Raw genomic sequence first — 14,245 nt, 5'->3', positions numbered from 1 at the left:
GGCGCGATCTCGGCTCACTGCAAGCTCCACCTCCCGGGTTCACGCCATTCTCCTGCCTCAGCCTCCTGAGTAGCTGGAACTACAGTGCCCGCCACCACGTCTGGCTAATTTTTTGTATTTTTTGGTAGAGACGGGCTTTTCACCACGTTAGCCAGGATGGTCTTGATCTCCTGACCTCGTGATTCGCCCGCCTCAGCCTCCCAAAGTGCTGGGATTACAGGCGTGAGCCACCATCCCTGGCCCATACATCTCAATTTTAACATGTCAGGATTTGAACTCGTTTTTTAGTCCATCAAATCTACTCTTAATTTATATAGTCTCAATTTCCCTACCCCCTATTCTCCCAATTGCTCCTAACAGAAATGCTAATGTTATCCTTGACTCTTGTCTGTTTAAAACACCTGTCAAGGCATTACCTTGTAGACGAACCTTGTGACTGTCTACTTCTTTGTATATCCATTGCTGTGCTTCTAGCTCAGCTGCCACCATCTCCTTCATGAACTATAAGCAATAGCCTCCCAACTGGACCTTTACTTTCACTCACACTCTGCCATCATTTTTCTTTGCTCATCTCCTCCATTTTTTTCTATGTATAGACCACTAGTCTTTAAAAATGAAAATTAGCCGGGCATGGTGGTGGGGGCCTGTAATCCCAGCTATTCAGGAGGCTGAGGTAGGACAATCACTTGAACCTGGGATGCAGAGGTTGTAGTGAGCTGAGGTCATGCCAATCCAGCCTGGGATACAGAGCAAGGCTCTGTTTAAAAAAAAAAAAAAAGTTATATCCCTGATTTAAATCCTAAAATGTTTTCCATTTCTCTTAGGATACAAAAGAAATTCTTGATATGGCTTACAAGGTCCTGCATGATTGGGTGCTCACCTTTTAATTTTTCCAACATTGTTTTCCATCTTAGCACTGATCACAGTTATAATTATGTCATTATTTATGTGCTCTTTTTTAAAAAAACTATTTTCCCCGCTAGAACGTAAATTCGGTGAGATCTGTGTCCAGATTTGTCCTTGACTTAAACTGTTTTCTGACTATAACAGAATATTGGAGACTGGGTAACTAATAACAGAAATTTATTTATTTATTATTTATGCAGGCTGGGAAGACAGAGAGCATGGTGCCAGCATCTGGCCAGGACCTTCGTATTGTATCATCCCATGGTGGAAGGTAGAAGAGCAAGCAAGCTTGTGAGACAGAGAGGATGGGAGCCAAACTTCATTAGTTTATAGGAACCCAGTCCCACAATAAGTAACCCACTCTCATGATAATGGCATTAATCCATCCATTCATGAGGGCAGAGCCCTTCTGATCTAATCACCTCTTAAAGGTCCTACCTTTTAATACCATCACAATGGCAATTAAATTTCAAAATGAATTTTGGAAGAGACATTCAAACTACAGCAGTCCCCTTGATCACTGAGTCATAGGAGCATAGCATAATGCCTTGTATACAAAAGATAGCCAATAAATATTTGTTGAACAAATTAATGAATCAATTAATTAATGACACCTTTTTGAGTTGCACTAAAATAGGTCACCTTTTAGAGTTCCCCTCTGGATAATTCTCCCAATTCAAATATCCTTAAAATTCTAATTTTAAGAATTAAACCTAGCTACATTGTATCCCAAATTATCCACTTTTCTTCCTATCATACTTATTGTACATAAAACTCAACTATATGCCAAGCACAGAAGTAAGAGAAGTAAAAGGGCAGCAAGGTACAGTGGGCAAAAAGGAGACACAGAATACATCAAACTGTTTTCAACCCTTTGTAACAAATATTTACTAACCTGAGTACTGGTGTACTGGTGTATTTCTCTCAGATTCGAAAGATGATTGCTGTGGCTATTGCTATAAAGGAGGTGGGTCTGCCCAACTTTTTGTGCTGTGTGTTCCATGATGTTTGGGCCACAATGCCCTTTCAGTGTGCATATGCCTTAAGTGGCATTGATGACTGATGAATATGAGTTCATTTCCATTGTCATAAACTCTAAGGAACTAGTCCAGTCCTTTTAGGAAAGTGCTGTCATGCCAGTTATTGTATTCAGCTTGTATAGCTTGGCTGTCTTTTACAGACATGCATATGCTATGCTGTAAGCCTTAGTCTAATATAATAGAAAATATGACCTGTATTTTTGTGTGGCCAATTGTTTTCTCATGTTACAGGCAATGTAGCCTTGTAGAACTCAGGTAAAGAATAGAGTGAAAAATAGCCAATGTTAGTAATAGACTAAATTCTGTGTTAGTCATCGAGCTTTCTTTGTTAGGTAATTCTAAGCAAGAGATTGCACGACTATCTCATATCATTGTGTTTCAGCATTTTCAGTGAATGTGCACCTTCTGATATTGAAAGTTAAGTGGCCAGGGTGATAGTGATGAGTGAGCGAAAGTCAAGATGCATACACTTAGCAAAAATGATTCTACATTAAGAATGTTAACATTGTCAGGAGTTTTCAGGCTTTGGTTACTATTTGTATGCTCTTTTTAACTCCCCAGCACAGCAGTACTCAAATTAGTACTGGAGAACTATCAAATGGCATGTGAAAAAATATCTACGGCTATGTGTTTGCTTGTAATTTAATTTATTTTAATTACTAAATCACTTGCACCCAGGAAATCAGCAGTTTTTTTCTTGAATAAGTGAAAACATATAACTTTAGCACAGCATTAATGTTTTATTGTACTAAATATTTAGCAACAAAAAGTTCACTCTCTTGGACTACCATATACATTGTGGATTTTTGTAGGTTGAACAAAATATGCCACATTAAAGTACTGCAAATTCATAGACTGAAATCTAGGGCAAAGTTCAAATCCCTTCAACTGTTTTTGGTTTTGTTTTTTTTTTCTTGGCAGACTGTGTGTTTCTGTTCAACCACAATGCTAATCCCACCCTGAACTCTTATTTAAATGTCTTTTTATTTTATTTATTTTATTTTTTTTATTTTTTGAGGCAGAGTCTGGCTCTGTCGCCCAGGCTGGAGTGCGGTGGCCAGACTCAGCTCACTGCATAGGCTCCGCCTCCCGGGTTTACGCCATTTCTCCCCTGCCCTCAGCCTCCCAAAGTAGCTGGGACTAATGGGGCGCCCACCTCGTCACCCGGCCTAGTTTTTTGTATTCTTTAGTAGAGACGGGGGTTTCACCGTATTAGCCAGGGTGGTCTCGATTCCTGACCTTTTGATCGCCCGTCTCGGCCTCCCAAAGTGCTGGGATTACAGGCTTGAGCCACCGCGCCAGCCTAAATGTCTTTTTATTAAAATTTTATTTAATCCTGATTTAAACAGAAGTTTTTTTACTGGGGAAGAAAATTAAGAGATATAGCATTATAACATATTGTAAACATTTTTGGCAGAACCACTAGTTAGTATTAACTATCAGTTTAACATGCAGATAAACCATGAATAACAAAAATATTCTGAGATAGTGTACATAATAACATCTTCTAGACCAAACTTCTAAGTACTACAGCCTCTTTGTGCTTAAGCTGTGTTATGAAATCTTTGCCTAAATAAAAGTTTACCCCCTTTTCTGTGTTGGGTGGGTAGTGTGGTGTGAACAACACTCAAATCCTTCGGTGGCTGAACTTTGGAATCAGTGGCTCAGCAGTGATTCTGGACCTGGTTCTATGGCGTGCAGAAGTGTGTAAAGAAACCTCCTCGGGGACGCACATCATCAGACTGCCTTATCTCTTAACTCAGGCTGACTTTAGAAACTAGGTGTACCTAAACACACTTTGTCGGGGGGCGGGGGGGGGGGGGGTGGGGGAGGAAAACAAACGTAAAAAAACAAAAACAGAAAACCCACAAAACTATCATGCTGTTTTTTCTCCTTTTTACGTTTCTCACTGTCTATTTTGGCAACATCTACAGCGAGGGAAAGCACTAGATGCTCCCAAGCTTGGTCCAGGATCAGCTGCTACAAATCTTCTTCCCTCCCTTCCTTCTGGGATGTTTGTGCCAAAACAGCTCAGGATGAAAGGCATTTTCAATTTTTGCTGTACTTTTCCTCTTGGTTAAAGACATCGAAAATTAGAAGAGAAAAACTGCTAAATGAGACCATAAAAGCTGAAAATGCTGAGGGTACCGAAAGGCAACAGGAAAGCCCCCACTCCCTCCGTCATAGCAAGAGAAGGGAGGGTGACTGGACTGAGAGGGGAGAGCTGGTCCTACAGGGAGGAGGTTGGAGTTCCGATGTAGAAGTCCAGTTCTGCAGCTTCGCTAAGATGGAGGAAAAGGACAAGAAATGGTACAGGGAAAGATCACTTAGAGAGTAAAATAATAATTGGAAGGCTTTACCTAATGCTCTGTGTCTTCTCTGGAAAGACATTCTCTGTGAGGAGGCCATCATCAGAAATGAGGAAGATGGCTGAGGAGAGAGAGCAAGGAATGGCTAAAATGCAAAGGCTGAGTGTTGTTGGAGAAGGAGGAGGGGATATTAATAGTCTTTCAGTGGTTAGCAGGACTCTATGACTTAGTAATAATGGATCATAAGCAGAAGTGGGTACATATTCCATCTTTAAGAAAAATAATACAAAATTACCAATACAGACTATGTACAAAAGTAAACATTTAAGATAAAAAATTACAACAAATTACAATAATTTATGTTTGCTACTTCACAAAAATATATGACTGTGGGAACCAATGCCAGGCTCTTGAAGGCTTTGGAAAGAGCCTCTTGGAAAAAAGGAGGTTAAACCTTAAAGCTTCATTAGCTTCGTGGTAAATTCACCTCTGGTCACAAGAATAGAAATACCACTAGAGTAAAGGTCTGACTGGCACAGTATGACATTTCAGACAGCATCTTAAAGGCACTTTTGTGGGAGCAGATGATGATTGCCTTCACAATACTGGCCTCAAACTATTCAGAACACCACTAACTTCTGATTTTTCTATAAAACTTGAAGAACATGCATATGAAGATACTTTACAAACTCTTAAAGGTCTCCCTAAATGTTAGTATTTTTTTCTTACATTCTGCAAACTCCACTGTGCCTCAATCAACAATCAAATTTGGCCAGACGCAATGGCCCACACCTGTAATCCCAGCACTTTGGAAGGCCGAGGCAGACGGAACACAGACCAAGAGATCGAGACCATCCTGGCCAACCGGGTGAAATCCCGTCTCTACTAAAAATACAAAAATTAGCCGGGTGTTGTGGCGCGCAGCTGTAGTCCCAAGCTACTCGGGAGGCTGAGGCAGGAGAATAACTTGAACCCGGGGGTTGAAGGCTGCAGTGAGCCAAGATCATGCCACTGAACTCCAGCCTGGGTGACAGAGTGAGACTCCATCTCAAAAAAAAAAAAAATTCAAATTTACCTAAGCATTCAACAAACTTATTTATTTTTTACCTGGTACAAGTACTTTAGGGTTTTAAAAATAATTGCTATGTTATATTGCCTTTCATTTTTCCTAGAACATTCTTTTTTCACCTTTGTACTCCATAGTTGAGACAATATAATTTTAGTCCCCATTTACAAGTGATTCACCCTCAGCCTTCATTTTTCTTTTTTTTTTTTTTTGAGACGGAGTCTCGATCTGTCGCCCGGTCTGGAGTGCAGTGGCCGGATCTCAGCTCACTGCAAGCTCTGCCTCCCGGGTTTACACCATTCTCCTGTCTCAGCCTCCCAAGTAGCTGGGACTACAGGCACCCGCCACCACGCCCGGCTAGTTTTTTGTATTTTAGTAGAGACGGGGTTTCACCATGTTAGCCAGGATGGTCTCGATCTCCTGACCTCGTGATCCGCCCGTCTCGGCCTCCCAAAGTGCTGGGATTACAGGCTTGAGCCACCGCGCCTGGCCAGACTTCATTTTTCTATAATAAAGTTCTAACTTTTGCTTTCGTCTTCTTTTGGTAACTTCTTAATTCCCTTGATAATATGCAATTCTCATCTCTGTTTTTTTTCTGGGTTGATCCTTATTTTTCTTAAAGCACATGGCCAAAACTACAATCAAGGTTGCATGGAAGAAAGTGTCATCATTTTATAAATCATTCTAATGCATGTGTGTGAGTTTTTAATTCTCTTGCTACATTATGCCCAGCATTTGGTTGTTTGTTGGCCATAATGAGATTTTTTTTCAGTTTGATGTCTCTTTTAGATTCTCTTTAATATTGTTTAGATTCTCAATAATTCTCCTTGGAATCATAGCAGAAATTTGGTCAGGATAATCCAGAAGTTTGAAGTAATGGGCAAAAGCACTCAAACTACTGGGGAGAGTGATGAATGAAGCAGACAGGAAGTGACAGAAAGGAGTGGGATTACAATCCGAAAAGAAGCTTTTGAGAGATCAAAAGACAAGTAAAGTCACAGGATAGGGAGCAGTTTTTAATTGACAAGATAAAAGGATTATGATCCTAGAGAAAAAGCAGGAAGTTGGCACCAGGTTGTTATAATGAAGGTAGAGTTGTACCTTGTAGTAAGGTCCAAGGTTTTTTCATTCAATGAGTGGGCAGTGTGGGGTGGAGTAGGAGGTCAGGATGATCAACTAGATAGAGCTTGTGTGGTAGGGAATAGAAGAATGGTTCTCAACGCTGACTGCACATCACAACCACCTGGAGAGTTTTAAAGCTTATCAAGGCCCAGGTCCCACAGGCCAATTAAATCAGAATCTGGAGGTGGGGCGAGGCATTGGCAGGTGTGAAAAAATCACCAGGTGATTCTTGTATGCAGCCAGAATTGAGGACTATGAGTTTGAGCAATTGTTTGCACCTGCAGAAGTTTTTATACTCTTGCTGCTCCATCTGGCCTTATTACCTTTACCAATTAAATCGGACGATTTGGGGGTAAGATTTTGGCTCTGTGTCCCCATCCAAATCTCATCTCAAATTGTAATCTCCCTGTGTCAAGGGAGGAACCTAGTGGGAGGTGATTGGATCATGGGGGCGGTTTCCCTCATGCTGTTCTTGTGATAGTTATCATGAGATCTGATGGTTTAAAAGTGGAGGTTTCCCCTCCTTGCTCGTTGTTTTTTCTCCTGATGCCTAGAAGGTGTCTGCTTCCCTTTCACCTTCTGCCATGATTGTGAGTTTCCTGAGGCCTCCCCAGCCATGCAGATCTGTGAGTCAATTAAATCTCTTTTGTTTATAAATTACCCAACCTGAGGTAGTATCTGTATAGTAGTGTGAACATGGGTTAATACATTAAGATATAGGCAAAAGCCATTTTAAAAATTCTCCAGTTGTTTCCAACCTGCAACCAAGTTTAGGAACCACTGAGTTAGAGGGATTGTATCCTGTGATCTACTGTGTACCATGAATAAAATGAAATTATATTGTATGATAGTTCTTGTGTATTAAAATAATACTTTGTTTTGAAGTTTGCAGTTTAATGCACAGAAAGGAATCCAGATGCTGCTCTTTGTCTTAGTTTTTTTTTTTTTTTTTTTTTGAGATGGAGTCTCACCTCACTGTCTCCCAGGCTGGAGTGCAGTGGCGCAATCTCGGCTCATGGCAACCTTGGCCTCCAGGGTTCAAGTGATTCTCCTGCCTCAGCCTCCTGAGTAGCTGGGGTTACAGGTGCCCACCACCATGCCTGGCTAAGTTTTGTATTTTTAGTAGAGATGGGGTTTCTCCATGTTGGTTGGCCAGGCTGGTCTCCAACTCCTGACCTCAGGCGATCCGCCCCGCTAGGCCTCCCAAAGTGCTAGGATTACAGGCGTGAGCCACTGCATCTGGCCTGTTTGTCTTACTTCTGATGGTTTAGTACACCCTTCTAATTTAAGAAAATGAGAAGAGACAGAATTTTGAAAAATGGAGGAGGCCTTAGAGAAGAAGTCACAATCTCTTTTTTTTTTACATATGAGAAATAAGGGGCCCAGAAAGGATAATTTAATTGTTCACAATCTCTTGGGTAGTTAATAACAGAATAGGATCCCCTGACAGATCATTTTCAATTTTCTTTCTACTCCTCAATGCTGGCTTCATTACAACTCTTAGTTTTGAAGTGATAAACACTAAAAGGGATATGACTTCATTTATAAAATCTATGGAGTACATGGACAGGGTGAATGTGAATTTGTCCATAAAACTCTAGAACAGTAGAAGTAAAAGTTGCCCTCAAAGCATGAAAAAATTTATTTTAAAACAAGTAAATTAAACTACTAAAGTATCCCCTAATATCAAACATGGCATTTAAATTAGTGTCCATGAGAATCTTTCAAGCCAAAAGGATGGCCACTGGGTAGCCATTCTATTTATGTAGGAAGGCTAAAAGTTTTGGGGTCTTCAGACCTGGGAAAATATGTGAGCTTCATAAGGTCACATGCTAGACTGTAAAAGGAAATTTTGCAATCAGTACTTAAACTCTTAATCATGTGGCTCACGTGTTTTCATACTCCCTGAGTTGGTTAGTCCAATTCCTGACCTAAGCCAACCTAGAAGAAAACAAAACAAAAGCAGATCTCTTTCGGGAATAAAGTTAACTGCATATGATTATATTTTGTTTGTTAAATATGCACACTTCCTTGTGTATTCATGGACTTTGGTCCCAGTAAATGATCTTTGCAAAAAATGTCGTGGGCACATCCTACTTACACTGAATGACATTCTTTGACAGGCAGGTTGCTAGTTGCCAACTGCAGTGTTTTGTTTCTAGCTGTTTCCCAACCCGTATCTTTCCATTGGCTGTGATGAAAAGACTAGAGCATGCTGATGAAGCCTAAAAGCAACTCCAAGGAGGGGAAGTGAATAAATTAGATCATAGAATTGGATTTAGAAAGGTTTCCATGGGCTGAAATGAGCAGCAAAATCTAAGCAGATGCAATTCTGTTGAGAGAGAAGACAGGTATAAGTACTTGAACACAGTATAGCAGTAAAGGGGGGAACATACTTGTCGTAAGGTATTTGAAGGGCTGTTATTAAGAGTGTCTAAGCCCAAAGTCCATGGACCATTCATAGGCCTTCAGAACCCTGCAATTCCCCAAAAGACTGTAAAAGTTTTTCTCATGTCTAATTTTTTTTTTTTTCCTGGAGATGAGGCCTGTCTTTTTTATTTAATGCTCAAAATAAGAAAAATCAGATTAAACCTAGAAGTTATAACTAGGGAAAATAAAAGGCAGCTACAGATCGATTTAGTTTCAATGTGAGGAAGAAATTTCTGACATTCAAAGTTGTTCAAACATGGAATGAGCTACCATGGGAGGTTTCAAATTTCTAGGCCATTTGGCAAGAATATCATAGAGGGTATTTAAGCAACAGTGAGTGGTGAAATGTGTTTATGTTTCTATAAAACAGACAACTGTGTACATCGAGAGAATGCCTCAGTAAAATTAATGTGAATTCTGGTAGAGTTAGGAATTCTCAGAGCACTGAGGCCATGAACCAAGAGACCACAAGTGATGACAAGAATTGTGGGTAGTGGGGGGGTTGGGGGTGCATTTGCCTCCTTTGGGCAGATCCTGGTTATTGATAATTAGACAAAAAAGACATCCTAGTGGTTTCATTTTGCCTTTGCACTGTTGGAGGACTTGCTGTACACCTGGGTCATTTATGGTTATTTAATAAATAAAGCACCCACAAACAGTTACAATGGGGAAGTTGGTAGAAAAATAAAGGGTGAGGGTATAGTGGTTAAGACCATGGACTGGGGAGATAGGCTGCCTGAATTTCACTCCTGCCTCTCTTTTTACTAGCTGTGTGTGACCTCAAAGAGGTTGTATAGCCACTCTGTGCTTCATTTCCCCAGATGTGAAATGAGAATGACAGTAGTACCTACATTAGATATTGGAAAATAAATACAAAAAATCATGTGAAGAATTAAAAACCATGCTCAAGAATGGTTAGCTATGTGACTGTTGTGGTTTCCAGTTATTGAATGAAGATATTTGAATTATATTACAAACTGTCGTTTATTTGCTGTGTGATGTAGGGAAAATGCCTTATCTCCTTGGCTTCATGCTTCCCACCTATAAAATGGTGAACACATTTACGTTGGATTAAGATAATATCCAATTTAGTACTGGCTTTAACAACTAAAAAAGTCAAAGTACCCCTAAAGGTCTTACTTAGAAAGCAGAGTTCAACAATGATTTTTTATAAGTTTAGGCTTATCGTAGCACATTAATTCTTAGTTTGGGAGCAGTGCTTTAGCTCAGATTTTGAAATCATCAGCAAAGTGTACTATCTGCACTATCATCAAGTTTTGTCAGAGCCTCACCCATGTTTCAAATCTGCTGTCTCTAGACCTCTACCCAAAACTTTTTATTAGAACGTCTTAAGGTATATTTTGTATCTGAAGATTTCAAGGGCTTCACAGTAATTCCTGAGTTGGCCCCTACCTAGAGCTGTGATTCCCAGATCTAGAGAGTTCTGCCTTCCAAGCAGTTGGAGCCTTGGATACCTCCTATCCGATGACTGATCCTCCTCTGCTTGAATCTTCAGGAAAAGAGAGCACTTGCCAATTGACTAGGAGTTCATCACACTTTATAGTCTATCTAAAGTTTTCTTTTCTTTTTTTTTTTTTTTTTTTGAGATGAAGTCTTGCTCTTGTCCCTCAGGCTGGAGTGCAATGGTGTGATCTCGGTTCACTGCAACCTCTGCCTTCCAGGTTCAAGCATTCTCCTGCCTCAGCCTCCTGATTACAGGGGCCTGCCACCATGCCTGACTAATTTTTGTACTTTTAGTAGAGGTGGGGTTTTACCATGTTGGCCAGGCCGGTCTTGAACTCCCGACCTCAGGTGATCTGCCCACCTCGGCCTCCCAAAATGTTGGGATTAGGCCTGAGCCACTGTGCCCGGCCTGTTTAAAGTTTTCTTTTCATCTTAAAATGCATTGTATATATGTACTTAATGTGTAAGAATGCATAAATCCTTAGTTAATAACTGATGCAGCTTCACATTAAGGGCTTTGCTTTTAAATTTAACTTCAAATGCTAAATTAGTAGTGTGGGCAAGCACACATCAATAAAGTCTATTGGTTTGGACTCTACTATTTTGAAGTTCGTCATAATTGGCTAGACTGCTGTGTACATTTGCTAAATAAGTTGTCATCTTTATAACACAAATTAATAGCATGCCCAAACATTTAAGAAACTTAGAACGAACTGCTTTTAAGGACCTTGAAGTACTGTATAAACAACTATTGAAATGCTAATTATAATTTAGTCTTATCTATTTATCACATTTTTTTCTTGAGAGGAGTCAGAGACTGAAGAGGTTGACGTGGTCAACCTTCAAATCTGGGTTCCTGGCATTCCTTGAAAAGAATGATTTTATCAGGTACTTATCTCCTGGCCAGGCTTTTGGGTTTTGATTTTGGGGGGTTTTTTTGTTTTGTTTTCTCACCTGCGTGTCCTGCTTGAGCTGCCATTTTCATTTATTATTCATGCAAAGTATTTGAGAGCTAGTCCATGCTGATTTGCAGATGTCAGATTTTCTTCAGGCCATTCAGCTTCCTTGGTGTGTTTGGGAAATCTGCCTTCTATTTGTTGTGTTGGGTTAAAAGTAAAATAATCAGGAAGGAGACAGCCCTTCATGAGGCTTTCCTTCATTACTAGGTAACATCTCTGGGACAGCCCTGTCAAGCCACTGCAACCCAGTGCTCTTAAAGAACTCACTGTGCTGAAGCTCCCCTGCTTCTTGCTCCACCGGCGTTGCAGACCCTCTGCTTCCTCTGCTGTATGTGACTTTCCTCCTCAGAAGGGCGCCACAGTTTAAAATTTTGTTCTTTGAACATTTCCTTTCCCAAAGTTAAAAAATGATTAAAAGACAATTTTTCATCTTGTTTTCAAAAATGGAGGAGCTGTGACTTCAAACTCTTAGATATAAATTTTCTTCTCAATGTGGAAGCAACTTGAATTTTAGGATTAAAATCCAATCTTCAAATAACTATAAAATCAGGGAAAATAAGCCCCTGTCCTTCTCCTTTGCACCCAAAAATCCAGCCATATCGACCTTTTCATGGATCCCCAGTTGCTGTCCAGAAATGCACTCTGCCTTGGAGGAGCTTGCATTTGGGTGAAGGATCCAATCAGAAAAATAGATTCTTATGAAGGAAGATGGCTTTATGAGAGTAATTCAAAGTACATGCTGGTGAGGGGAGCACCTGTCACAGCTCAATGGGGGCAGTGCACGGGTCTCCTTTCTGGGGAGGGGATGTTTGAGCCAAGTTCTGAAGGAGAAGGCCTTGAGGATCCCTCACATAGAGGGTTGGGAGAGGAGAAGAGAGGCTTTCCAGGGCAAAGGTAGGGTGCGTTTCTGGATTATTGTGTCTATCACAGTGTCCGGCTAGTCCTCAAATTACGTTTGTGGCATGAAAAGTTTGCAGCATTATCGAGAATTATAATCAGGCCATTCTAAAAGTATTAACAGAATGAGTGTAGATTCCAGAAATGGCAAATTTACAGAGCTCATCATTAGGCAAGTACTCTGAAATAGAAGAGAAAGTTAAGGTTATTTAACTTATAGTAAAATTCCATTAAAATGATATCACAATAAATAACAAAATGTAATAAAATAATTTAACAGAATTAATGCAAAATGTAAATACTAAAATTATTGTTGTCTTTTATAACAGATGTGATTTATTTAAGTAGATAGACTATCTCATACATGGCTTGAAAAGTGCTGTCTGGTAAAGGTTTTCTTTATTTTAACTCGGCTTATGAGACAGGAACTTTCATGGCTTTTGAAAATTACTTATTTTAAAATGAAACCTCTGATCCAAAAACAAAGCATTATAGATTGGCATTTTGAAATAAGTTTTATTTTCAGGAATTTCATACGAATGAAGTGAATTTATACTTCAAAAGATAAAACTAAAATAAAGTTATAAGAAAACACTATGACCAAGACTAGTTAGAATTAGTGAACCATCTGAATTAATAAAATATTAAAAATACAATTAAAATTAGCCTATATCTAAATTACCTCAAATTTTGAATAGAGAAAAGATTGACTTAGTGAGAAGTTGATAATTTTAAAGGTGAATGTGTGTGTGTAGGGGTGGGGATATTTGAATATAATTTTTTACTTCATAAGTGCAAGTTAATTTAAAATGATTTTAAACCCACATTGTAGACATGGGAGTGCTATTAATATATGTGGAATTACAAGTCCAAAGAAAATCTTCACAGTTGCAGTGTTGTGATTAGCAACCCAGTGAAACCACAAAGTGCTCCCACATCATCAACATTTCTGCAACGGGATTCTTTGCTTGGCAGGTCTTAGGAATGATTGCTCAGTCTTGTGACTGGCTTTCTATCCTCCACATTGACCTGAGACAACATAAAATAAAAATATTCACCAACCATGTGATGGATTTGTAAACAACACACAGGCATTTTTCTGCTGTAATTTTATGACTGGCACAACTTGGGTAGAGTTTGGGGAAAAATAGGTGAGAAGAAAGAAAGGAAAGTGACGGATAACCATGCTCTAGGAAGGACTAATAGATGGAGGTGGAGAAGGCAAAGATAAAGTTAGGCGTTTACTTTGTCATACCACTTGAGCACTGCATCTGGCTTTTAAACCCTTACTGTGTCTTGAATGCAGCTGATTTCACAGAGTGGAACCTCCCGATCTGGCCAATTTGGCTTCCCATCTTCAAATCCTCTTACTAGAAAGAATGATTTTAAGAGCTGTGGTGGGCAGGGAACTTGCCAACCTTGGGTTCTGTAGGGAAAATTGAGAAATTTGTGGTGATTCCCATTCTGTATCTGGGCTCTTGATTCTTCCAAGCAGTCCTTTATTTATTTTAGTTTCTTTTCTTTTTCTATGCTCAGATAGTTTCAAATGTTTTCAATTTTCCTGTAATTCTTTATCCTACTCATTTTCTCATTTTGACTGTATGATGTTACCTCTGAAGTCATGGATAAAATAAAGCCCATTATTTCCCTTCTCTATCCTTCCAGTATTTATAATGTCACCCACCACTACCTCATGTCCCTGAGCTAATCCTTCCCCTCCCACTTTAGGCCTTTGTTGAGTCAGTTATTTGTGGCTTCATATTCATATTTTATAGTTGTCTCCTCCCCTTAAAACAAGCCAAAAAAAGACTAAAAGAATCTTCTCCTGATTCTGCCTTTACCACAAATTACTGCTTTGTCTCTTCTTCCCTTTGAAACCAAAATTTGTATAAGATTTATCGGTATTTGCTCTCTTACCTTCGTGATCTTTTAATGCAAACTGACTTCTATCTCCACAACTTCTTAGAAAATGACCTTGTTAGAATTACCAGTAGTTGTATAATTGACAAGTCCAGAACCGCTTTTTCAATCCTCACTTTTCTTGACCTCTTT

The sequence above is a fragment of the Rhinopithecus bieti genome, unplaced genomic scaffold, assembly GCF_001698545.2.
Source record: "Rhinopithecus bieti isolate Rb0 unplaced genomic scaffold, ASM169854v2 scaffold_2827, whole genome shotgun sequence".
NCBI classification, from domain to species: Eukaryota; Metazoa; Chordata; class Mammalia; order Primates; family Cercopithecidae; genus Rhinopithecus; species Rhinopithecus bieti.
This window is presented reverse-complemented; position numbering follows the sequence as displayed.